The sequence below is a fragment of the Zalophus californianus genome, chromosome 11 (genome assembly GCF_009762305.2).
Source record: "Zalophus californianus isolate mZalCal1 chromosome 11, mZalCal1.pri.v2, whole genome shotgun sequence".
Lineage (NCBI taxonomy): Eukaryota > Metazoa > Chordata > Mammalia > Carnivora > Otariidae > Zalophus > Zalophus californianus.
This window is the reverse complement of record NC_045605.1, coordinates 10,464,957-10,491,310: the sequence shown is the minus strand read 5'-3', so window position 1 is coordinate 10,491,310 and position 26,354 is coordinate 10,464,957. Positions and strand designations below refer to the sequence as shown.

Below are 26,354 nucleotides of genomic sequence, written 5' to 3'. Positions count from 1 at the left end.
CATGTGACTCCAGTTCTGTTCTGCTTCTGACTCCCCCCCCTCCTCCATGATGACATTTCCCTTGCTTTCTGTGGAAAACTTCTCAGAAGGGGGGCTGCTGTGCCAGTCTGTGGGTGCATCAGAGTTTGACAGAGGCCAGCAAGGGACTCTCCTTCCAAGCTCTAGCCAGGCTTCATTTTCTATCTCAGGGATAGCTCTTAGAACACAGGGGAAAGTTCTAGATCTTCCTCATTCTCTGTTGGCTCAGTCCTTTGTTTTCTCATTACCGTGGGCCAGCAAAACCAGCCCCTGTCTCAACCCATCTTCTATCCCTAACACCCATTAGTAACCATGGGCTTAGCACTTTCAACAATAAAAAGGTACAAATAAAGAATTTAGGTAGCACATCAGGAAGAACTTCCTGACCGAGGTTCAGGAACATATATATGAGAATGTCAAAAAGGCTCCCGTGTCCCCTTTTCCAGGAAAGCTATACAGAAAAGGGCCATCCTGCCCCTGCCTGGCCTACTTGGACTGGTTACAGTTCTGCCTGGAGGCAGGGGAGGTGGCGAATGACCTCCAGAGGGCTCTGGCAGCCTGGGAAGCGGGAACCTACAGGAAACCGCCTGCCGCTTGGCCGCCGATGCTCCCTGTCATCAATCACTCAGTGCATCTGTTTGCTGTGCCACTTGTTTAAAGAGCGAGGCGTTTGCTAATTGAAAACTAAAAGATCCATCCGTCTCACTCACAGCCAGCGTGAAATCCACTCAGCCATGCAAGACTGGAGTAAAAAGTAGGAGCAGGGAGCTACGGTGCCCTTGGGTTGGTGCATCCCGTGGAGGTCATGTTGCTCCCCTTTTGCCTCCTGAGGGAACAAGGCTATCTCCCCCACCCACCACCCCAGACCAGCCAGAGTGTGCCCAGATTACAGTTCGTCTAACACTTCCTCATCTATCATCTGCAATGCTGTCCAAAAGAATGGTCTTCTTAGCCCCAATGTAAAGATGGAAAAAGTGAGGCTCAGATAGTAAGCTACTTGTTAGCCAAGGTCACACAACTGCTATGTGACAGAGGCAGGACACCAATTCAGGTCCTCTGACTAGTCGGGAGAGGGGTGGTTGTCTACTGGGTGGCTGTCCCTGGATGGATAGAGAGGTGCTGAGCTAGAAGGCACCACATCCTTCCTTAAGTGGATTAAACCTGAAAAATAATGACCTAGGAGTAGCCGAGAGGAAACACTGAGATTTCAAGGATATCTGCAATGTTTCATTGCTTTAAAAGCAAATAGAGCAAAATGTTGGGATTTCTGATTGCTAGAATATCTCCCTAGCAAGCCTGCATGAATGGGAGCCAGGCCAGATCCACAAGATAGTGCCAAAGGCAGGGAGCAGGGGAAGAGGCACTAGGTGCCCACTTACAGCTTCTCCCCTTCCCCAGTTGCCTCCAGAGATGGCTGTATTTGGGAAAAATGCTGGTGTGCACCTCGCAGATGGAAGAGTGGCCCAGCTCTGGATCTCTGTGGAATCTGGAAGGGCACTCCAATTCTCTGGGCCTCAGTTCCCCCTTCTAGAGCGATGAGGGTGGGGGGTTAGAGGAGTGCTCGGGCCCTTCTGTGATTGTGTGGGTCACTGAAAGAAATACAAGCTTAATCTTTGTGGCTCAGAGTGGCTTGCCTCCAGCGGGGGATGGACTGACTCCCTGCTATGCACAGTCCGTTCTTTATCCATGCTGTTCCCTCTGCCTGGAATGCGGTGCTGCCTTCTCCCCCCTGGGAACGGGTATTGCTTCTTCAATGCCAGTCCCCATGAGGTCTCCCTTGCTTGTGCCCCCTGGCACCTGGTTAAGTCACGGGTGCTGTGGTGCTGTGCTATGTTTCCTGGAGGTCTCCACTGCATGAGAGCACGGACCTGGTTTTATTCCTCTCTGTGAACCTGGAATCTGAGACAGAGCTTGGCAAACTGGAGGACAGTCAAAAACTGATTGCTGAAGACTCCACCTCCCTTTGTAGTCAAGGGCGAGCTGGAACCCCAGAGGTTCCCTTTTGAATTTCCACTCCAGGTCAACTCCAAGCAGGCTTTCCCCTGAAAGAGTCAAGCAACAGAACTGACCCCAGGGGTTCCCAAGACCAGAGGTCTGTAAACGGACCCTGACCGCTCCTCCTTACACAACTCCCTGGATGGGCGGCGCCTCCCCCAATCATTATCCTCTGACTTCTCAGAGGGAAATGACAAGCAGATGATGAGGATGCTTGGTCACCCGCAGCCCTGAATATACAAGGTCTCACTTTGGGGGTATGGGGCGAGCGCAATGGGCAGTGGACCACTCAGTTCCCGCCTAGGCTCCCATCGGCATCAAAGCCGGGGCTGACTCCATCCCCTGCCAGCCCGCTGCTCCCCGCAGACCCAGGCGCACGGAGCCCGCACCCCCCGCCCCACCCCGCGCGCAGTGTGGCGGGGCGGGGCTTGTCCCAGGGGCGGGGCCCCAGGGCGCCCCCGTGGCCAGGCGGCCCCGCCCCCTCCCTCCGGCGCCCTGGTGTTCCGGCGCTGCCAAGCTGTCCAGCCTCAGTGCCGGAACCGGCCGCCTCCCGCGCGCACCGCGCCGCCTCCGCGCCTTGTCCCTGCACTGCACGCCGGCCCCGCGCCCGGCTCCGCCCCGCCCCGCCGCGGCCGGTCCACTGCTCCCCGCGGGCCGGAGCCGGCCAAGCGCCTGCCCGCCGGGGCTCTGAACCGCGCGGCGGGGCTGGGAGTCAGGGACCCGCTGAGGAGAGCGGCGGCCCGGACGGCTGCCAGAGGGGCGGCCGCGCGTGGATGCGGCGGGAGCCGGAAGCCTCGAGCAGCCGGCGCCGTCTCTGCCCCCGGGCGCCCTATGGCTTGAAGGTAAGCGCGCGCAGGATGGAGCGACAGGCGGCCGGGACCCAGGCAGGTCGCAGGGAGAGGAGGAGGGAGCTCGGAGGGCGGCGCGACTGGGACCAGAAGTTTGTCCGGCCGCTCTGGTGCCGTCTGCCTGGGACCGACCCGCTCGCGGTCAGGCTCTCCACAGACTCTCCGACGGGCCGCTTGCCCTGGGGCGACAGGAACACAGCGCTGTCATTCCCTCTCCCTCCCTCTCGGCATCCCTCGCGCTGCCGGGGCGGGATTCCTCGCTCCGGGCATGGACGGGCGGTGCCAGGGCAGCCTCCCCGTGGAGCGCGGAGAGCCAGCCCTGCCGAGCCGAGGCTTCGCAGGGCGACCGGTTCCCGACGATCTCCGGAGGGCACTTTCTGCCCGGCACCCAAGTCCGGGACCCCAGGGCGCGCTTCCAGAGTCTCCGATCTCCTCGGAGGGAGAAGGGTTGTTCTTGGCAAGTCTGCATTTGCGCGACCTGACTTTTCAGTTTCAGAAGCCAAGGATGGGGGAGAGGCCGATTCTGCCTCTACTCTCCCACTAGCTGATGTGCCGCTGTCCTTGGTTCTGAATTTACGTTCTCCTTCGCCATTTCTCCGTTTGCGATCCTGTAGAGGAGGGAGGCTGGGGTTTTGGACCCATCTCGACCTGGGAATGGGGGTGACGGTTGGGGCAGTAGCAGAGGGTGACTGTTCGACTCTGGAGTGGACCAAGAGCCTCGATAGGGTCGTGTGCGGAGAAAAGAGACAGCTCTAAGAGCCAGACGGAGCGCGTCCCCATCCCTGTCTGCACAGGCGGCCTGTGTGTGGTTCCTTTTGAAGAACAGAGGTAAGAGAGTGCGTGTGCGTCTACACAACAGGCTTCGCCATGGACACAAGTCACAGCACTGAAGCTCCATAGGGACAGGCCCTTGTTCTCAGCCACGGGGAAGCTATCTGAGCAAGTAACCCTGCCCCATCTGGCACCCCACTACTTTTTGTGCTGGGGGCTCCTGAGGTTGGCGAAGTGCAAGGCACTTTGAGGATCCCTCCCCAGTTCCTTCGGCAGATCCTATCATTTCTGGATTTTGACCAGGATGTTAATCTCTCAGGCTAATCCTGGCTCCTTCCCAGGAGCTAGGTGATCAGTGATTCTTCCCCTTGGGATGCAAATATTCAGCCTATCCCTGATTCATCCTGCAGCATTAGGACCACTTGAAAGGGAGTTCATTCTTCTCATGTTTCCCCCTGTTGCTGCTATTTAATGAGGGAGGGCAGAGGGAGGCCTTGGTGAATGTGACCAGTTGCAAGAGAACTAGTGGGCTGGTTTGCTGGGTCCCTGCCTTTGACTTCTTTGCTTCATGTTCAAGATTCCTGGCATATCCAATAGGGACCGGGGGCTGGGGGAGGGGATTTGATGCTATCTCTGAAATTGGACATCTGGCAAGGAAGACATCAGAGAGGGTTAGACCTAGATCTGAGAGAGGGCCATGGTAACCCCAGCCTTGGTCTCTTGAAAAACATTCTGAGTTCCTTCTACCTTTTCTGCACAGCCTGGGGATGAAAGGTGCTAGGAAAATGGGAGATTCTGATTTGTTATATAGGTCCGGGGCAGCATTTCTTTAACCATTGTTTTCTGTTTTAATGAACTCCCTGCCTCTGAATCACCTGGGAAGCTGGTTAAAAATGGATATTTTTTTTGTTCTTCTCTGAAGGACTGCTGAATGAGAATCTCAAGCTGAGACCCAGGAATGTATATTTTAACAACATTTCTGGGTGATTCATATGTACGCAGGTTAAGAAATCATCTCTCATAAAAGTTCATACTTCTTTGACTAGAGGGAGCGTGATTCAGGTCTTTATAATCAACTCTTTTTCCTCCTGCTGTTTATCATGTTAAGTTCTTCAGGTGTGGAACTGTTGATGGAGGGTCGACCCCTGGGTTCAATCCCTTTGCCGAAATAAAGTATGCAGCCCTATCTCCTCTCCCCCAAGATCCTCCTGGTGTTTTCTTATTTCTAAAACAGATTTTTGACCTCTAAGAATCATCAATATGGCTTTAGGTTGACCTGTGTAAATAGTAACTGCCCTCCTCTGGGGACCAACCTCTTACCCTCCCCTTCTGGGGGAATTATTGTCTTTCATTATGTATGTGCTGTGGTCTGCTAACCCAACTGCTCTTGAAATGCCAAGGAGTGATTAGTTCAGCTTAGTAGCACGTCATGTTCCCCAAGGCTGGTAGCTATTCGTGCTCTGCTGGCGGTGACATATTGACTGTATTGATTTGGTTCTTGTGTTCTATAAGCTAGCAAGCTTGTAGGGGTGACTAAGGCCAGTAACAATGCTTATGGGCTAGTCAGTTTTCTACCTTTACCCACAAGGTTGGATTATCTCTATCTAGAACGTGCAGTGATGTAGGAGAATTTGAACTTGAGAGAAACCCTCTGTTCCTACCAGGGGAAACAAAGGGAGCTCAGGGTCTCATAAAAAATGTGGCCTCATATTCACCTGAGATTGACGTGCTGAAGCTAGACTGGTCTGAGGTCACTGTTCTCTGGGTAAACATGTGTAAGGGGAAAGACGTGTGGACTTGGCCTGGAGAGAGCTGTCTTCATCGTCCCTGCAAATGAAAGTTGTATTTTGGTGTTGAGGAAGAAGCATGGCTGTGAAAATAACACGGAGTTTGTGAGGGGTTTGGTGGTGCTGTGGGGGGGAGAATAATGAGACTTCCTTGAGCCAACCCTGTCCCTTCTAGTGACTCATGTTTTCTGATCTGCCAACCCTCATTTCTCCCTCCCTTGTGGCTCCATACCTGTGATTCTCCAGCAGTGAAGGTGTTTCAGCCACTCAGAAAGGAGAGGAGAATCAACATTGAGGTTTTATAATTTCAGAACCCCAAACCTATATTTCCCAGAGCCAGGTTGCATATCATGGATCACAGTAACCTAAGATTTGAGGTCTTGAGAAGAACTTAGCATGGCTGCCTAGTCAGTCCCATTTCCCCCAGGACATCATTACCAAGACATTAAATCCTTAGATTATTTGGTCTCCAGAGGTCATTCTGGATGCTCCACACCCCTAAACAGGGCAGCTTTTCTCTTAGTCCAGAAATATGGTGCTTTCTCTCTTGTTACCAAAGTGCTCCCCAAAAGGCGTGGTGTAAGCTTTCTAGTCCCAAGCCACTGGGAGTGGTCTTGGCAACCAAAGCTTCTCCATCCTGCTAGGAGATCTGCTTAGCAGGAGAGCATCCTGCATCTAGGAAATGCTTGGAAGCCACAGGCAACCTAAAGGGCACAGCTTGGTCAGCTCCTCGGTGGGTACCTTTACCTGTATTTGACCTCTCTCAGCTGAACCTAGCACCATATTTCCCCTCCCTTGCCCCCAGTAGGGCCTCTTATGGCCCTGGGACGACTCTAAGATTTGGCTTTGGGATTATGCATAAGCTCTCCAGCTCTCCAGGATACTAAATGGAGCCACCCAGAGTGTGCAAGTTGCTTATTTACCAGTTCTGGGTGGTCGGCTGATATTCTCTCCAACCTTTTAAATTACTCCAATAGTGTTAGAATCCAACGTTAATACACCCCTGCCTCTCAAGTGTCCCTATCACCATTGTAATTCAAGATTGCTTTCTTATTTTTTTAAACAATAGGATTGTATTATTTAAATGCATAGGTGTGGAAAATAGCTTGATTATAGTGTCAGTCCATGTGGGTGGAGGAGTAAAACTACAAGATTCAGCCACTTGGTTTGTTCTAGTTTGGGTCCAGAGAAAAGAGAGAAACTTGCCCTTCTGGACTGTACATTTCCCCTCTTCTTGTGCTTTTCACTTCAACCGATAAATGGGTTAAATCAACACCCTTGGCAGTTGGGATGTCCCCTGGGGTGGAGGGGTGGCAGCCTCCTCTCTCCCTAGGAGACATGGGAATGCTTCTCTGTGGAGGAGCAGAGCCTCCCACTGGCTCCAGTGTACAGGGGGAAGCCAGAGATGACAGCACTGGGGCCTGGGGACCCCCCTTCCCCTGGGTGGAAGAGGCTGTGTTGCTGCAATGCCCCAGACTCGGACCTGGAGGCCACCGGGGCCGGGGGCATCTGAGAGTGTGGGAGGCAGTGTATGGGGATGGGAGCTGAGAAGAAGTCATCTCTTTGGGGGCCCCCGGAAAAGGTAGATGTTAACACGTATGTCTAAGACATTAGCTTGGTGCAGTTTGGGCAATTTGCTGTAATCTGATGGCACCTGCAGGGATGTTCACGGTTTCCAAGAGGAGACAGGGGAATTCTTGGCTGTCTACAGTGATGGGTAGGGGAAGGAGGGAGGACCCTTGGCTCTCTCTGGAGCACTCTGAGTGATGTCAGCCTGCTCCCAGACAGAGGATGAGACGTGAAGTCAAGCAGACTCAGCCCCCAGGGCCCCATCAATAGGCCCATCCCCAGCTTGGGCAGCCGGTCATCCCAGGGTGCTTCGGCTCGGCACAGAGCAAGCCATGGCCCCAAGGACAGGTGCCATGGCCCCGAGAACACTCCCCTGCAGACGTCTGTGAGCCAAAGTGAGTTCCGGGGCCCATCCATCCGTCACTGGGCTCCTTCAGAACGTGCCTGCCCTGCTCATTTCCACCCCCGCCTTGTTGTCATTGTTTGAATTCTAAGTGGCTCAGCAGGGGAAAGGCATTAGAAATGAAATTATTTTCATTACACACTGTATAATTGCCTTCTCTCCTTCCTGTTACCCCAGGCAGCAACATCACTAGCAATTCCTGGGAACCCTTGGTCTGGGAAAGTGGCTTACTCTCAAGCTTCCTTAGAAGGGCTGCTTTCGACAAGTGGTCCTGCTCACCAGTCCCTCCACTGCTGGCCTGATCATCCTAACAGCTAACATTTATTGTGCACTTGCTGTGTGCAGGGTACTGTGCTGAGTGCTTGATGTGTGTTTTTTATATCGACTTTCAATCTTGCAACCGTGCAATGAAACAGGCACTGTTGTTATCCCTCTTTTCCCAGAGGAGGAAGTGTGGGTGTGGAGAGGTAAGTGGCTTGCACAAGGTCACAGGGCCAGTATGCAGGGCGGTGACTCCAAGCCAGACTGTCCGATGCTAAAGCAATCGCCCTCTCTGACCTAGGTAATAGAAGAATAAGAAAGGGAGGAGAATCGGGCTAACAAGGCACTTTCTTTGATAAACTGAAGTGACAGCGAGCTTTACACATGAGACCAGAAAAGGAGGAAATAGCAGAGGGAGAGGAATGAGTGGAATAACTTCTTGGGGTTCTTAAAGTTGAGGACCGTCTAAGAAGCTGTTCTGTGGGGCGCCTGGGTGGCTCAGTCAGTTGGGCATCTGCCTTCGGCTTGAGTTATGATCCTGGGGTCTTGGGATCAAGCCCTGCATTGGGATCCCTGCTCGGCAGGGAGCCTGCTTCTCCCTCTCCCTCTGCTTGCAGCTCCCCCTGCTTGTGCTCTCTCTCTATATCAAATAAATAAATAAAATCTTAAAAAAAAGAAGTTGTTCTGTGCCTGGGTCATACTCCTCCGGGTACAGTGCACTGGGAATGAACCTCAGCAAGCAAGGGGAACAGAGGAGAGGGGGCAGGAGCAGAAGGAGGCAGAGTCACCTGAGTCTTCTTGTTCGATTAAGGGAGGGCAGGAGAAGGTGTGGACTCTTGGAAGTGCTGGCTTCCCCATCTCTTTGCAGTGAACTGAACTGTTGCAAAGGAGGCAACTCAGACTTCTGCCTACCCGGTGGTCTTTGGTGTTGCTTTCTCACCGCCATGGGATGAAAACTTGTCACATCTCCAGGACTAAGCTTCTTGATTTCGGGGCGAGCAGGGAGGAGGGGGATGGCCTGGGATCTTGCATGGATATGGGAGTAACTCATGAGTGCTGCCATAAGGACTAGCTGCTTGGTGCTTTTCTGCTGGACAGAGGCAGTAAAGGTCTGGGTGTCCCTGGGCAGGGCACTTAACCTGCACATCGGTTTCTTTGGGTACAAAAAAACCCCCAACTTTTATCTGCTGCCTGCTATCTTGGAATTCCTAAGATTCAACAGCACTTAAGACTCTACTAAAATGACCAGATAACGGGGCTCACCTCCCAATAAGCTAAAAGACTTCTTGCCTCCGTCGGTGAACCTCACCATGAATTTTATGAATGCCAATTACCAGCATTTGGTACCTTCCTTAAGCCCTTAAAACACAACATAGTTAAGCCTGAGGGTTCAGGAGCGATCCTGCTAGGATTTGAATCCCAACTGCGATACTTACTAGCTGTGTTACCTTAGGCAAGTTGGCTGACCTCTGTCGCCTGGGGTTCTCATCTGTAAGTGGGGATGTGAATACTGAGATCGTTGGGTTGCAGTGATTACTTGTGGGAATAGATACAAGACATTTTAGAGTCCTTGCAAAAATAAGCACTCCATAAATCTTAACTGTAATAATTGTTACTGTTATTATTAAGGAACTTGAGGGGAAGCATTTGTAGCTGCTTTCCTTTTGCATTCACTCAGCACCTGATTTTACATCTCTGAAATTAAGCACGTTTTTAAAGCTTTCACAGAATTCAAGCTTACATTTCTTTCTTATGCTCTCCACTTACCTGCGCCATAATCTTTGGCACTCCCCAGCCAGAAGCTCTTGCTCATCTTCAGCAAGAGGAGCTCGAGTTGCTGGTCCATACGTTATGCGGTGCTCACCACAAGCGTAGCCACCCTCTCGTCATCATGCAACTCTATGACAATATCATTGACCATAATCCTTATACTGTACCCTTTATCCCCATGACTTATTCATTCCATTACTGGAAGCCTGTAACTCCTACTCCCCTTCATCCATTCTGCCCATCCCTCTACCCCCCACTCCTCTGGCACCCATCAGTTTTTTCAGTTGGAGCCTTCTTGATTGGCATTGAAACACGGTATGGTGCATTTTGGCATAGGCCACTTTTTATTGAAAATCAAAAATAAGGAGAAAATAGCAGTTCATAAGGACAAGGAGACTTTCCTTTCTTCTACCCTGGTTGAGAAGACCAAAGAATCTCACTTTAAGATCCTCAAAGCTGCTACAAATACATGCTGCCCATCTTTGGGGGTCATTAACGACAGAGGCAAGTGCCACCCATATTTTGGATGAAGGATGGTCCTGCCTGAGAAAGAGATGTAACATTATAGCATCTGGTCCTAGGACTCTCCAATCCTGAAAGCTACTCCTTCCTTTGGCTTTTTTCCTTTTCTTTGAATCCTTCACTTGAGAGCACTCTTTCCTAACTGATGCATCTATTTCTGGCCAATTCAGAAGGTTTACTCTTTAGGGAAGATAGAAGATTTCCAAGGCTATGGCAGATATTCCATTCCTTGGTCATCTTCCTCAGAAGAGGAGGTGGGGGGTAGAGGGATGGGCAGAATAGATGAAAGGGGAGTGGGACATACAGGCTTCCAGTCATTCCTTCCTCGGACTCTGATATGCTCTTATGTTCATTTATGGCAGGATCAACAAGAGAATTGTATTGACAAGCAGAAACTAGCATCTGGGGTCCCAAGCAGAGGATGTCAGGCCCCCCAGAGAAACAAAGATAGTTCCATACACATCTTTCCTTGGAGAGCGTATATCACCAAAGGCCTGGATTGCTCTGGATGATCAATGGCACAAAGTCTGCCTTTTGGCCAGTCTCCTCCAGTGAGCTGGAGGGAGGTGGTAGGAGGTGAGGACTGCTTTCCATAGATTGATGCTGCCCTCCATACATTCTGGATCCTTCCTTAGTTACATTCTGTGGCAGCCAACCTCCAAGATGGCCCTCAGTACTCCCTGCCTCCTGATATTCATGTTCTCATGTAATCTCTTCCTACAGTAAATAGGGAAGACCTGTGTACCACCTGGAAAATGCCTAAGTGACTTGAAGCCCAGCAAGAGTGTCTGGCAGGGTCAGCGGTCAGCAACATGCTTCCTACCTTCTCTCTTTCACCCTCAACCAGCATTCTTTGATTACCTGCAGCCACGAGTACATTACACTTTGCCTGGAAATTGTTCACGGTTGTTGCAGGGCCCGGAGGTCGGGGGTTATTGCATATTGGAACCTGCTTTGGTCAGACACTCACAGAGAGAAGAAGGTGCTAGATGAGCTGTCAAGGAAACATTTGCAGATGTGTTGGTCTGGGTCTGCCTGGGGACCTGAAGACAAGCAGGGTGCAATAGTCTTTGGGGTCTGTGTTTGGAGCTCTGGATGGTTTGCTTTGAAGCTGGGATTTAGGGTTTGGGGAATAAGGCTGATCCTTAACTTAAAAGGGACAGATAAGCATAATTTACCTGACACCCTTTGAAAGCAGTGACAATTTGAATCAACCTTTCCCAAAATCATTTCTTGAAAAATGAGATACCCACCCCTGCCCATCTAGCTATTCAGTATAACAAAGTGATTCAGAGGATGAACTAGGAAGCCAGACTGATCGAGGCTCAGACCTGTGTTCTGCCAGTAACCAGCTATGTGACCTCAATCAGGTTACTAGAACCCTTTGAGATTCAGGTTTTTCTTCCATGAAACAGGGGTGACCATGGCACTTACTTCATAGGGTTGGTGGGAAGTAAATAAATTGTGCATATAAAGTGCTTAGCCTGGTACCTGACACATGGTAAGCTCTCCATAAATATTCACTTCATTGTTCTCATTATAATTAGTAGGAGGCATTGAAATGTCCACAGGATCCTTCCTAGTCTATGTTCCAAATTTCATCTCTCTTCTGGAGGGAAGAAGGACATCATTGCAAGAAGAGGAAACCAGACAAGGTGGGACCTGACTCCTAGAGTGTTATTGTGGGAAGAACCCAATGTCCTACAGCAAGAGAGAATGGCAGAGCCCCAAGTCCCCTTGTGCCACACCCTATTGTCACCAACTTCAGTTCAGAGCATGCAGTAGTCAAGGAATCCAAAAAAATCCAAGGACTGAAGACTGGAGTTTGAGCTGGGGACAGTACAGGGTGAGGCCAGAGGCATAGCAAGGGCCAGACTGTGAGCTCTGAAGCCTTGTGAAAACTCTATCCTGAGGGCAAGAAGAAGCCATTATGAAAGGTTGGGTTTTAAGCTGGAGAATAACTCAATTGATTTCATCTGCATTAAAAAAAAAATCACAGAGGCTGCCCTGTGGGAGAGTTGGTGCTACAGAAGTAAGATTGAAAGAAGGGCAGGGCAGCTAGCAGCATTTTTGGTTGTCCAGGATAGTGATGCTGGAGGCCTGGACAGAGGTGGGGCAGGGGAGCTAGAAAGACAGGAGTGATTTGAAAAGTTATTTAAAATTCAACAGAACTTTGTGATTGATGGGCTATGGAGGATGAGGGGAAGGGAGAAGCCAAGGATGATTTAAGCACCATGAACAAGGCAATTAAGGATATTGGTATAAAGTGTCTGAATATTGGGCCAGAAATCTGAGCCCGGTAGAGAGCGCTGTGGATATTGGTGGGTGGACACGAGGGACTGGAAGCAGCGACCCATTGGTGTTGATGAGGTCAGAGACCTGGTATACTTGGAGGAATTGAGTGTACAAACTGGAATACAGAGGCAGTTGTGATCACAGAGAGGGGTAACTCGGTTTCTGATAAGAAGAGGAGCAGAGCAGGTCCTGGTTGATGACTAGGTCCAGGGTGCAACCATGGGAACAGGTGACCAAAGGGGATGGTGTCCTTGGAGATGAGGGCATCAAGGAGGTGAGAGGCCAAGGTTCCCGACGCGGGTTCCACCCAAGTCAATGGCAGGACTGGGGCTGGAGTGCAGGCTAGGGAGCTAGGTGCCAGAGTCGTCGTGAAGTTGGGAAGTGGCCAGGAATCTATGGATGGCCCTGACAGGGACAGATGGAGCGGTTATAGATGGGGGCACATACCGCGAAGGAACAGGGTCTTCATGGGAGGGCAGAGGGAGGCTCAGGAGACAGGGAAGGCTGCATGGGCGGTGCCGTCAGTGGAGGCGGACACAGGACACATCTTTCCAGTCTCCCCACACTGGTGTTCCCTTCGGCTCCCTCACTAGCTCCGAACTCACTAGATGACATTCCTCTCCTCTTCTATAGAGAATGGAAGAGAAGGAGGAGAAGAAAAGAGAACAGGGTGGTGAGTGGGTGTAAAGCTGTGGGTGAGAAATGGAAGAGGGGGCGGTTACAAAGAAGAGAAAAGCAAATGGATCTGTTGACATTTGTCAGTCCTCTGTGCTCACTGTACGATATCCAACCTTTGAGGATGTTTTCTCTGCCTGACTGCTCCAGCCCTTGGCCTTAGAGGCTAACTTCCAGCCGTCAGCCTTTAAAACTGAGCACAGACATTACCTCTTCCAGGGAGCCTTCCCTGGTTTGCCCCCTCCAAGGTCCCACCAGCCTGGGCTAGGGACCCTTCCTCTATATTTCCATAACATGAAGTGTAAGATTTATCATGCCATATTGTAATGTTTATAATTGCTTGTTGACTACTCTGTTTGCCCACTCGATGGTAAATTCCTTGCAGGGGGAGAGGAATGAAGTCCTTACCCCTCCAGGCTTGGGCACCAGCCCATTGCACTGCGCATGGTGGGACTGTGATCAGGGGAATCCCTTGCCCCCCAGTACACAGTAATAACACAGGAGCTGTCTTCTGCTCATCCTGGAAATTCCCTGTATTATAAGTCAGGCTAGAAAGTTTCTCCAGCTCAGTTGGTTAAGCGTCTGCCTTTGGCTCAGGTCATGATCCTGGAGTCCTGGGATCGAGTCCCGTATTGGGCTCCCTGCTTGGAGGGGAGTCTGCTTCTCTCTCTGACCCTTCCGCCTCTTGTGCTTCTTCTCTCTCACTGTCTCTCTCTCAAGTAAATAAATAAAATCTTTAAAAAGAGAGAGAGAGAAGAAAGTTTCTCCAGTAATTGACGTAGACTGGAGAGATCCCAGCATGTCAAGGCTGTAAAGAACCTTAGGGACCCAGACTAACACTTGATGCATGGATGAGAAATCTGTGCGCAGAGAGGTAAGCGGTGCGTCCAGAGTCGTGTCCAGAGTCTCGTGGCTGTTTCGCAGCAGACCACGCACAGACCGAGGGCCTGACAATGACCTTGCCAGTGTCCCACCACACCGAGCCAGTGCCCCACACCGTACCCAACTGCTGGGCCTCTGGTAGCCTCATTGAAAGTTCCCTCAATTTCACCCTTTTTCTTTTCTTCCCATTTCTGGGTCCCAAAAGGCTGATTTGGTGATCCTTAGCACTCAGGTCTCCTCTTCCGCCTGAGAAAAAGAGGTAGGTGAAATGTAAAGCAGGTACTTATATATTTGGCACTTATATGTTTTGGTACTTAACATATTGTGAGGGGCTCGCAGCTTTGAGTGATGGAGCTGCAGAGCCATTAACGTCCTCCTTTATCACTGAGAAGCAGACTGTAGGCAGGTGGGAGCTCAGTGTATCAAATGACATGCAAAAGCCCTTAGAACACAATGTTATTGTCATTTATAATAACGGAATAGGGTGGACCAATGACCCCTTGGTCACTGAACAGCCAGGAGGGGCAGGAGAAGGGGTGGTTCCCATGCTCTGTACGGAGCACACGCTTGGCAGGTTGTAAACTCTCAATAGGTCATTGTTGCATGTGTGGATATATGCAGGAATGAACGAATGAATACTGTCCTCTTGCAGGCTGAGATGTGCTCAAAAACTGAAACATCACATCCTGAAGGAACTGGAGAAAAACAAGGCAGGCAGCTTGGAGAAACCAATGTCCACTGCCTTTCTTTGTAAGCACTTTTGCTTGGCTCCCAAATGCGATAAGAAAAGCGCACAGTGTAGGATGATTGCAAGCCTGCGTGGGTTCCTTGGGCCCTGGGCGGGGAGAAGGTCTCTAGAGGGAGGCAGAAGTGGGGCAGACCTCTGCAGCGTTCACAGCCACGTGCCTTGAACACTGTAGGGCTCAGGGGGCCTGGGGAATGTATTCATTTCCTCAGTAACAAAATACTACAAACGGGGCATCTCAAACAACAGAAACTTATTCTCTTGTAGTTCTGGAGGCTGGAAGTCTGAAATCAAGGTGCCCGCAGGGCCATGTTCCCTCTGCTGGCTCCAGGCTCTCCCTGGCCTCTTCCAGCTTCTCATGGCTCCTGATGTCCCCTGGCTCCAGTCTCCGCCTCTGTCTTCACATCATCCGTGTCACTCTGTGTCCTTGCCTCTTCGCATAAGGATACCAGCTATTGGATTTAGGGTCCCCTTAATCTGATAGAATCCCATTGATATGCTTAACTAGTTACCTTTGCTAAGACCCTGTTTCCAAATAAGGCCAGAATCTGAGGTGCTGGGTGGACATGAATTTGGGGGGACACTGTTAAGCCCACTGTAGGGAGCTTCCTCACTTGCTGGTTCCTGGTCCATGGAGACATTCTTTTGCCTCTTCCTTTTTTTTTTTTAAGAATTTATTTATTTATTTGAGAGAGAGAGAGAGTGTGTGAGTGCGCACACGAGACAGAGCACAAGCAGGGGGAGAGGGAGAAGCAGACGCCCCACCGAGCAGGGAGCCCAATGGGGGGCTCAATCCCAGGACCCTGGGACCATGACCTGAGCCGAAGGCAGAGCTTAACCGACTGAGCCACCCAGGTGCCCCATTTCCCTTCCAGTTACCCACTGTTGGGACAGCTGCCTGCTTACCTAACTGAAGCCTCATCTCCCGAGTTAGAAGGCAAGTAAGGACAAGAAAGAAAGCAATTAGTACGGCGGAGACTTTGGGATTAATTGGGATTCACCGGCCTCCTGGCACAGTGGGTAGTAAGGGGGGAGGTACGGGGAGTTTGGAGGAAGAGAAGGGAGGAAGAGGTTCCCTTCAGAGTTCCAGAAAGGGAGGCCCCTGCAGCCCTGGGCTCAGGACCAGGAGGGTGGTGGCTGGGTACAAATGCCAAGTGCCTTGTATAATCATAAGGAACTCAGGGATTTGGAGTTGTTCCCTCAACATTTGTCCTGCATTTACTAAATGCCTCCTATGTGCTAATGCTCTCATTTCACAAGTGAGAATAATGAGGATCTAGAAGGCCAAGCAAATTCTTCAAGGTTTCTTGGGGGCAGAGCAGGACCAAAATCCAAGTCTTTTCACTCTCTGAGTATACTTCCCACAAAGTAATGTCCTTCTCTCATTATACCCCCATCTGCCATGGGAGTCCCTGATCTCCCCCAGCGAATGGAAATAAAGTCAGCAACCCCTGCATCTGGCCTGGGTTTGAATCCTGCCCAGAGTGTGTCCCCAGAAGCTGCCTGATGTAGTGGGGGTGGAAGCCCCTGAGTTCAGCTTTGCTGGGGGTGGAGGGAGGGAGCTGTGGGGGCTCCCTGCAGTGATGGAGAGCTGGGATCTCCCAGACAGAGGCTGGTGGAGACCCGCTCTGCAGTACCAGCCAGAGCTTCCCCGGGAATCCCATCATTAGGTTTGCCCAGCTGGTCAGTCCTTACAGACATGGAGATGATGATGGTGCCAGGGAGCTTTCTGGGCCCTTTGTTAAGGATTACATGTCTGCAAATATGGAAACTGAAGCCTTGCAGACTTACCTTCTTGCGATGAATTTACCTTCCTGGCTTCCTTAGAAGCCAGGGTGACAACATTTGGAACTGCTGTAGCTTCTCCCAGTGGGACTGGACCCCCATAGCCTGCTCTTCTGGGCCTCCTAATCTGGATATCGGTCGGGAATGATCTGGTTTGCTCTAGATGCTCAGTAACTATATAAGTCCTGAGAGAAAAGTGAATCCCCTCACTGTGACAGGTTGGGGTGGGGGTCAGGGAAGGAGGTATGGAGGATTTCGAAAGATCTGCTCTCAGCCCAGCTTTGGGACTTAGAGACTCAATGTGGGGTTTGGTTTGGGGCCTACACCAGCTCCTTGGGCACCCAGCATGTCAGGTCCTTCCAGCGTCTCTGGCTTCTGTCTGCCCTCTGTGGCATGGCCCCAGTCTGTCTCCATGGTAATGTCGTTGCCCCAGGAGGCCATGGTCCCGGTAAGGGAGAGGGGACAGGGGAAGGGCAGGGGCACATGGAGCCAGCAGTATCCACGTGCCTATTCTGAGCAGCAGGGCTCCAAAAGGCCGGGGAGAACGCCCCCACAAAGGCTGGCAGCAAGGAGGGGCTGGGGCTAGGGCCCCTAGACATTCTTTGGTCTGGAAAAGGAGCCAGGAACTCTGTCCCCAGAATCACTGTCCTCAGGGACTGCTGGATGCTGGGGATCTTCTTAGGTGGAAACCACAGACAGTCCAGCCTGGGGCAGTGCCCAGGTGCTCTGTGGCCCAGGGAAACCCACCCAGCTGGGGGTCCTCACAGTGCTCTCCTCTCTGCCCTGTGCATCCCTGTTTCACTGGACAGAGGACCTCTCTCCTCCTACTCAGGTGTCTGCCTGGGGCAGCTGACTCGGCTTTGTGGGGGTGGGGAGGCCCCAGTGCCAGCTGGGTGTGGAGGGTCCTCAGCCAACAGCACCAGTTGCTTCCGATGAGCTGGAATACCAGTCTGTCTTTGCACACTCAGAGTTGAGTGGCTCTCTCTCCCCATTGGGATAGTCTATCATAATAATCCTGAATGAAGACGGTTAATTTGAGCTGCCTCGAAGCCGGGTCTCTGAGTTTCAGTTCCCACCAGACACAGAGACCCAGGAAAACCAAATAGAACGGACACCAAAAGCCAAGAAATAAAAGGCTGAGCCAGAGTCCAGTGTATGTCTGCCAGAGCATGGCACTGCTCCTTGGAGCCTGCTGCCCAGTTTCCTGGAGATTTGGCCATCTGCCAATTTGCTGGGTTTTCTTTTTTTCTCAGTAAACTAGACCCACACAGGCCTTTACGTGGCCCCAGAGAGTCAGGAGTCTTGAGTTCTGGTCTCAGTTCCAACCCCTTGTTAAGGAAAAACATTATTCTGCCATTTGTTAGAATAGTAAGGAAGTAACCAATGAGCAGGATGAGGGGTCAGTGGATGGAAAATTATAAGAGGAGACATCAAGGGTGCGGGGGTTCTTGCTAAACCAAGTTAGTAGGATTCTTGTTGAGGGCAGGCCAGGGGGTCAGGTATCAGTGGCAGGGGATTTTCTCTGACTCTGCAGAATTCCTGCTCAAACTGGTCAAGGCAAGTCCAAGACAAACCCCAGGATGAGGTCTCGTGGAAAGAAGGACTCACAGGAGCCAGGCCACAGTTTTGTCAAGCCAGCGGGTGGCCCAGGGGTATGTAACCTCTCCCACCTTCCGGTTCCTATTTCTGTAATATGGGGTTGGGTTGGATGAAGCCCCTTCCGGTGTGGACAGACCGTGGCCACCACCCGCTTCTCTAATTCTACCTCCTTCACCCAGAACTGCTTTTGATAGCCACAAACATTGCCTTCAAACATATCTACTATTCATGTGTTCATTTTACAATCGGATGCTTTTGCCTACAGTAGTATTTGATTCACTCAAGTGTATATCGACCATTTTAAAATACTGACAACACCTAGTGGCTCATACGTATCATCTTTAATGCTCATGACAGATATAAAAGGTAGGAATTATTGTTCCCATTTTACAGATGAGAAAACCGAGGATCAGAGATGTTAGGAAAACGTACGCAAGGCCACAGAGGTGGTAAGAGTGGAAGCTGGTATTTGAGCCCAGCTGTGTCTGGTACAACTACCCCTTCACTGCTGCTCAGCACCGTGAAGGTCTCCCACAGGCCAGGTTCATTGCCTTCCCTTTCATCACAGGTATTAATGAGACAAAATTCAACTGAGTACATTTTATGTGCCTTTAATTTTTTAAAGATTTTATTTATGTATTGAATGCGAGAGAGAGAGAGCATGTGCGCAAGTGGGAGGAGGGACAGAGACAGATGGAGAGAGAGAATCTCAAGCAGACTCCACGCTGAGTGTGGAGCCCGATGCGGGGCTTGATCTCACGACCCTGAGATCATGACCTGAGGCGAAGTCAGCAGTCAGCCGCTTAACTGATGGAGCCACCCAGGTGCCCCTCAACTGAGTACATCTCAAAGATCTTACTGATTTTATTCAATGATTCATGCATGGGGCAGCATCCCATTGAGCAGATAGAAAGGGGCTCCAAGGAGTCATACAAGACAAAAGACTTTCATAAGCAGAAGGGAGTGGGACAAGGAAGTTTTACTATCGAAAAGCGGATTGGTCGTGGCAAGGTCACTTTCGTGTAGGGGATGGCAAGGGTCTATCAGGCAGATACCTCACTAGGACTAGGGAGGTGATCCCTGATTGAGTGGTTTAAGATTCCATTTCTGAGAGAAGCCAAAACTGCAACTGAGTCTAGCTTTCATGACACGGGGCTTAGCATCAGTGATTCTACTGGGGCCTATTGTCTTGCTTTTAACACAGTGCATGCCACCATTTGTTATAATGACTTCCTCTTTTTCTCCTCCCACCGCACCCCATCCCCCAAACCCCAGCTTGTTCCCATTTTACAGCTTGCGAAGTCAATTAGGGCATCTTCCTGTCCTTAGTGTTTAAGTACACAGGAGACCCTAAACATCTGTGGGGGAATATAAATGAAGAGTGAATGTATGAATGTATATGCCCAAAATTTGGAACTTGGGAAAATCGGAGACTATATATATTGTCTACAGTGCTATGCACAATAATGGGCTTTCAGTAAATGCTAATTCATATGCACGTGGACATACACACAGATACACACACAGGAATAGTCAGTGCTTATTTGTGGTGGTATACACACGGCACAGATTGTAATGGATCAGCACTTTTTTTTTTTTTTTTGCGGATCACACCTGATACATGTCCTTTCAAATAAGTTAGTGCATGAATTTTGGCTGACACATTTGGAGGATGCAGTAAGTGTCCATGCCAGCGCAGGGGTGATCCCTTCTTCTTCCCCAGCAAAAACCATAAAGGGCCATGTTTCCATATTAGCAAACATCAAGGAGCAGTAAACAAAACCTTTTTCTCGTTTTTCCTGGTGATAGCTGTAGGTCCACACGTGGCCTTCAGTGTCACCCACATGGCCAGAGGTCACAGACGCAGGAAGGACAGCAAGACATGGAATGAGGGAGTCTGTGAGAGAGGCATGTATCAAAATCCAAGTGCTGGAAAATCATTTTGTAATTAAAAAAAAAATGCTACTTGTGTGTTTTACAGGGATATGTGTGTTTATGCATAAAAATTGCTAAATACTTGGGTTAATCATCATTTAACCAGCTGAGCTGGGGCTCCGGGGCCCGTTGTTTTTCTAATTGCAGGTCTGGGCTGTATCCAGCTAGCTGGGAGTCCCCTGGGGAGGCTAAGAAAGTCGTGTTCTGCCCTTTTAATCCCTTTCAGACAGTCTCAAGTTCCTCACTGTCAGGCCCTGCTGCCACTCCCGGGCCGAGGGGGCTTAGGACTTCGGTGCCCCACCTCTCCCGAGGCTGGTCCTGGCCCGCACACCCCGGCTCGGTGAGCAGCCCCGAACACGAGGTTGGGTTCAGCTTCCAGGACTGGGCCAGGAATTGGCCCTGGCTCTCCTGAGCGGGACCAAGGGGACAAAGCCCATTAGCCGCTTGGAACTGCTCGCTTCAGAGGCACCAGGAGCAGCCTCAAACCAGCAGCCACTGGGCCAGCAGGTAATTTCCAAATTAGGTGTTTGTGAGGCCTGGCTCTCAGGGTGCAGACAGAGCTCAGAGGCTGCGGGGTGCTGGCAGAAGCTGCAGAAAGCAGACAAATCTAAGTCTTACAGGGCAAGTGGTTTCATTCATAGTCAACACTCCAAGCGTCCCTCCCCTCCCTTGTCATTACAATGCAAATGGAGCTTTTGTCCCATGGAAGTCCCCCTGTTGCTGTGGTCCTGGTGCTGGGGGTGGCGGTGGTGGTGGGGGGATTCCAGAGTGGCCTTGGGGACCCAGTTAGTGAGTCTGGAGGAGGGGCATGAGGCCTTGGAGCCCGGGAAGCCAGAGCCTGCTGAGATCTGGTTCTATTGCACCTTCAACTCGGTGGCAGTGGAAATACTTTCAATCCTGTAGATTAATCCTCAACGTTTCCTGCCTAGAAACGTACAGAAACACCCCGTCCACCGAGAAGCCTTACACAGGAGAACAAGCTCGTTGCTTTTATTGGTGAGATTGCCCCTTCTTTCTGTTGCCTGGTAGCCTTTTATGATCTAATGAATGTTCATGAAATAAAGCAACCCACTGTGTTAGGCGCAGGACCTTCCATCACCCAGACCCACTGAGGGAAGAGATCCCTTCACTTTGCTGACGGTGCCGCCGGGCCCCGCAGAGGTGGAGCAACTGGTCCCAGCAGGTGGCATGGTCGGGATGCAAAAGCAGCTCCCTCTGGCCTTTCCCACAGCTCCCTGGTACTCTTTGCTGCTCCCACTCACATACCAGCTTTGGGGGAAGGAGCGTGTTAGCTTTAGATCACCCCACAGGGCATGCTTTGCACACAGTAGGCACAGATGCTTATTTGTTAGATAAAATGAGTGCGTTCATTTTTAGAATTTTTATAAAACTAGTTACCCCCATCCTACTTAGTTTTGGAGACTGGGGCAAGTTACTGACAGTCTCAGTTTCCTCATGGGGGGATCTTGGATGATGGTCCCCTCCAGAGCTGGTTGGATCACAGGAGGTCAGCCTCCCGGCCCAGTGGCTCCTATGGAGGCCGTTGCCTCTCAGGTGATGCCTGCGAAGGCCCACAGTGAGCCCCGTGTTTTGTCCATTCTTTTTTTGAGGAGGGGGAGGTGAATTCTATGTGGAGCCGGCATTAATTTCCTTTTTTTTTTATCATGGTAAGAAACACATAACAAAGAATTTACCATCTTAACCATTTTTTTTCCTTTTTCTAAAATTTAAATTCAATTGATTAACATATAATGAATGTATTACTGGTTTCAGAGGTAAAGGTCAGTGATTCATCGGTCTTATATAACATGCAGCGCTCATTACATCATGTGCCCCCCTTAATGCCCATCAGCCAGTTACCCCAGCCCCCCAACGCCCCTCCCCTCCAGTGACCCTCAGTTTGTTTCCTAGGATTAAGAGTCTCTTATGGTTTGTCTCCCTCTCTGGTTTCATCTTGTTTTATTTTTTCCTCTCTTCCCCTATGATCCTCTGTTTTGTTTCTTAAATTCCACATACCAGTGAGATCATATGATAATTATCTTTCTCTGATTTATTTTGTTTAGCATAATACCCTCTAGTTCCATCCATGTTGTTGCAAATGGCAAGATTTCATTTTTTGATGGCTGCGTAATATTCCATTGTGTATATATATACCACATCTTCTTTATTCATTCATCTGTCGATGGACATCTGGTCTCTTTCCATAGTTTGGCTATTGTGGACATTGCTGCTATGAACACTGGGGTGCAGGTGCCCCTTAGGATCACTATATTTGTATCTTTGGGGTAAATACCCAGTAGTGCAATTTCTGGGTCATAGGATAGCTCTATTTTCAACTTTTTAAGGAACATCCATACTGTTTTCCAGAATGTCTGTACCAGCTTGCATTCCCACCAGCAGTGTAAGAGGGTTCCCCTTTCTCTGCATCCTCACCAACATCTATCATTTCCTGACTTGTTAATTTTAGTTGTTCTGACTGGTGTGAGGTAGTATCTCATTGTGGTTAACCATTTTTTTTTTAAGTAGGCTCCATGACCAGCATGGAGCCCAATGTGGGGTTTGAACTCACAACCCTGAGATTAAGACCTGAGCTGAGATCAAGAGTCAGTCGCTCAACCGAGCCACCCAGGCGCCCCCCCTTAACCATTTTTTAAGTGTACAGTTCAGTAGTGTGAAGTATAGTCACAGTGTTGTGTGACACATTCCAGAAGTTTCTCCTTTTGCAACACTGAAACTGTATACTGATTAAACCCTAATTTTCTGCTTCCCCACCTGCCCCCCAACCCCCAGCCCTGGCTGCCACTGTCCCACTTCCTGTTTCTGTGAGTCTGACCACTTGATACACCTCATATGAGTGAATCATACAGTGCTTTTCTTTTGGGGACTGGCTTATTTCATTTCACATAGTGTCCTCAGGGTTTATCCATGTTGTAGCAGGTGTCAGAATTTCCTGCCTTTTTTTTTTTAAGGCTAAATTATATTCCACTGTGTGCATAGGTCACATATTAAAAAATCCATTCACCCATGTGATGGACACCTGAGGGGCTTCCACCTCTTAGCTATTGTGAATAATGTTGCTATTAGCATGAGTGCGCAAATGCCTCCAAGATCTGCTTTTCATTCTTTTGGATATAGACCCAGAAGTTGGACTGATGGATCATATGGTGGTTCTATTCTTACGTTTTTGAGGAACCTCCATATTTTTCCATGGTGGGTCCATCCTTTCACATTCCCAACAGTAGTGCACAGGGTTCCAATTGCTCCAAGTCCTTGTCAACACTTGTTACTTTCTGTTTTTAAAATAGTGGCTGTCCTCATGGTGTGAGGTGATATCTCATTGTGGTTTTGATTTGTAATTCTTTTTTTTTTAAAGATTTTTTATTTATTTATTTGAGAGAGAGAGAATGAGAGATAGAGAGCACGAGAGGGAAGAGGGTCAGAGGGAGAAGCAGACTCCCCGCCGAGCAGGGAGCCCGATGCGGGACTCGATCCCGGGACTCCAGGATCATGACCTGAGCCGAAGGCAGTCGCTTAACCAACTGAGCCACCCAGGCGCCCTGTAATTCTTTTTTTTAAAAGATTTTATTTATTTATTTGACACAGAGAGACAGAGAGAGAGCACAAGTGGTGGGGAGGGGGGGCAGAGGGAAAGGGAGAAGCAGGCTCCTCCCTGAGCAGGGAGCCCGATGTGGGGCTCAATCCCAGGACCCCGAGATCATGACCTGAGCCGAAGGCAGACGTTTAACCTACTGAACCACCTAGGCGCCCTTGATCTGCATTTCTAATGACTAGTGACCGTTGAGCCTCTTTCCATAGGTTCATTCATTCTTAGTGTTGCTGAACAAGGGGGCTCCAAGCAGCTAATAAACAGGGCAGATATTGTGGGCTTCCTACAGAACTTGGCCTGGGTCCAAGGAGTCCTGATTTTTTTTTTCAAGGACATTGAGTAGACAGTGAAGCTCTTCTGCTCTCCATTCCAGCCAGGATGAGGTACAGAGGATGCGCTGATCTGCTCCTGATCAAGCCCACTAGGGTCTGATAGGAGAGAGGGCAGCCATAAGTAACAGAGGGAAATGCCAGGGTTTTGGAATGAGACACATTCAAATCCCAAGTCTAGCTTCTAGGTGTGACTTGGAACAGATTGCTTAACCTTTCTGAACCCTCATTTCTTCATCAGTAAAATAGAGTATTGTGAGAAATCCATACGGTTGTGTGCTGGTAAATATGTTAACAACCCCAGGTCTCCAAGGAAAAAATAATGCTCTGTTTGGTAGCATTTGCCAATTTCATTATATAAATACTGCAACTGAGGCTGTTTTCTAGCTGCCAACCCGACGTTGAATGCAGTCAGGAGTAGAGGTCTCGGTTCCAGCAGATCACTGACCCATGTGTAGACGCCGTGCCCAGTGTTGGGGAAGTGTCAGCTTCTGTGGTAATGTTACTCCCCTTCCTCTCCTCGCCCCACCAAAGCGACTCTGGGTGACCTAGGTAATAAGGAAGGGTTACTCAATTCTCTATGTTTATTCAATAAATATATATGGAGCTTCTATTCTACACAAAACCCTGACTTGGGAACAGAGTATAAAGGCCTAGAAGAACAGGGAGGGGATTTTTTAAAGCATGTGACCTAGAGGCTTGCCTTTTGAGGCTTCAACTTGGTTAAGTGACCCTCTCCTGTGCTGTTAGCTCTATAGTGTGACATTTTAAGCACCTCTGTACCTGTCTCTCCCACTGAGCTCTAATCTTCAGAAAGATGATGACTATGTCCTATTTTGGTGTCCACATTTCAAGCCTTGGAAGGTATTTAGTAAATATTTGTAAAATGATGTCATGAGCTTGAAATCTACCTGTGGAGGCAAAAGTAACATATCTGAAATATTCAGAAAAGAATATAATAGTCGATTGTAATTATAAAACTCCTCATTTGATAAGAATCCTACAGCTTAAAGCATTTTCAGTTGAAAGCTAGCCTTTATTGAGTGCTTCTATTATGCCAGGCATCAAAATCATCACTCACCACAGTATCTCATTTAATCTTTGCAACAACCCAGTGGGGTAGGTGCTGTTATTAACATCATCCCCTTTCAAATAGGAATAGAATGAACAAGAGCAATTAAGTAGATTTCCCAGTATCTTTCCTTGTTGATATTCTATGTGCAGAGCCAGGACGCGAACCTACGACTTGATCCTTATGGTCCCATGAAGTAGAGAAAGCAGTTGTTATTCACACTTTATAGGTGAGAAAACTGGCTTTAGAGAGAGAATGAGAAGTTAAGTGATGCCCAAAGTCACACAGCTAACAGGACCCAGCACCAGAATTAAGACCCAGGCCTCCTAATTCCTAATACAGTAAGTAGCATCATCAGGTAAGGGGTGAGGTACTACACACAACAAAGGCTCGTTCAGAGAAGGGCAGCTACTGGAATGCTGCGTGGTCAGGGGAGCCTTCCAGAAGAAGCGTGGCTTGAGTTGAACGCTGAGGAGCCAGGGTTGACCTGGATCAGCACATGTCATACCTTCTACCCCATCCTCCAACACACACACACACACACACACACACACACACTCACACTCACACCAGTGGCCCTGCCCCCTGCTCCCCTTTGGACAATCTCACCTCATCTTATGGAGACCCCAGGAGAGGTGCTTGGCAGCTGCCGCCACTTCTCTTGTTGATTTGTGAAGTTATTTACCTAGAGGATCCACTGGCCCTTAGGCTGCCCAGGGGGCATTGGCAATTCCCATGGTCTGAGTCTCGGAGAGGTTGTCAGACTTCCCATTACTGGAAAGTGCCGCTCTCCCACATAGAGTCTGGAGTCAGCCGTCTAGCGCACCGAGGGCCGTGGTGCAGCCACGGCAGCCAAGCCTGAGCTGTGACTCACCATTAGAGGAGGAAGCGTGTAGGCTGTCCTCTGGGCGGGCTGGTCTGGCGGCGAGCCGGATGCAGGGAGAAGCCAGGAGCCAGCGGAGTTCCCTCAGCCTCTTGACCTGTCCCCCTACGGCTGACTTTTCCTGGGAGGGTTCATTTTTTGAGTCAGGTACACTGTGAAAGTAATAATTTTCGAAAGGTTAAAAAACATCTTTTTCAAACCCTATGTGTCAAAGATATTATTTAAGTCATTAGTGAGGGAACCAGAGAGTTGACAAAGTCAGGTTCAAAAGAGGATATGAGAAACAGATGTCAGTGGAAGGAAAAAGCAGCTAGAATAAGATGGCCGAACTTGAGACAAAGCTTACGAATGTCTCACAGGGCAAGGAAGTCAGAAAGTTTGGGATTATCTTCCCTACTGGGTGGACGTCATTGTATATTATCAATTTTTTCTCTGTAGCGTCTCTCACAGGGCTGGGTCCCTTATGGGTAGTAAACAGTAAATAAAGTACTCTCCCCTAGAGAGTCAGATGAGCCCTAGGTGGCTTTGTGCCTTATTTCCAGGGTTTGATATATTTTCTGAGCAGCTCAAACGAATCCAGCTGGTCCTGTGCTATGGGGGCTT

At 49.8% G+C, this 26,354-nt stretch overlaps 1 protein-coding gene across 2 annotated transcripts in view; it reads left to right on the top strand.

Moving 5' to 3' along the window:
- Positions 1-2,724: 2,724 nt before the first annotated feature.
- Positions 2,725-26,354, top strand: part of DRD2 (dopamine receptor D2) — a 60,984-nt gene continuing 37,354 nt past the window's right edge. For both annotated transcript variants that reach the window (XM_027579791.2, XM_027579789.2), the window contains exon 1: positions 2,725-2,855. The gene's annotated coding sequence lies outside the window, so the exon portion shown is untranslated. The remainder of the gene's footprint in view (positions 2,856-26,354) is intronic.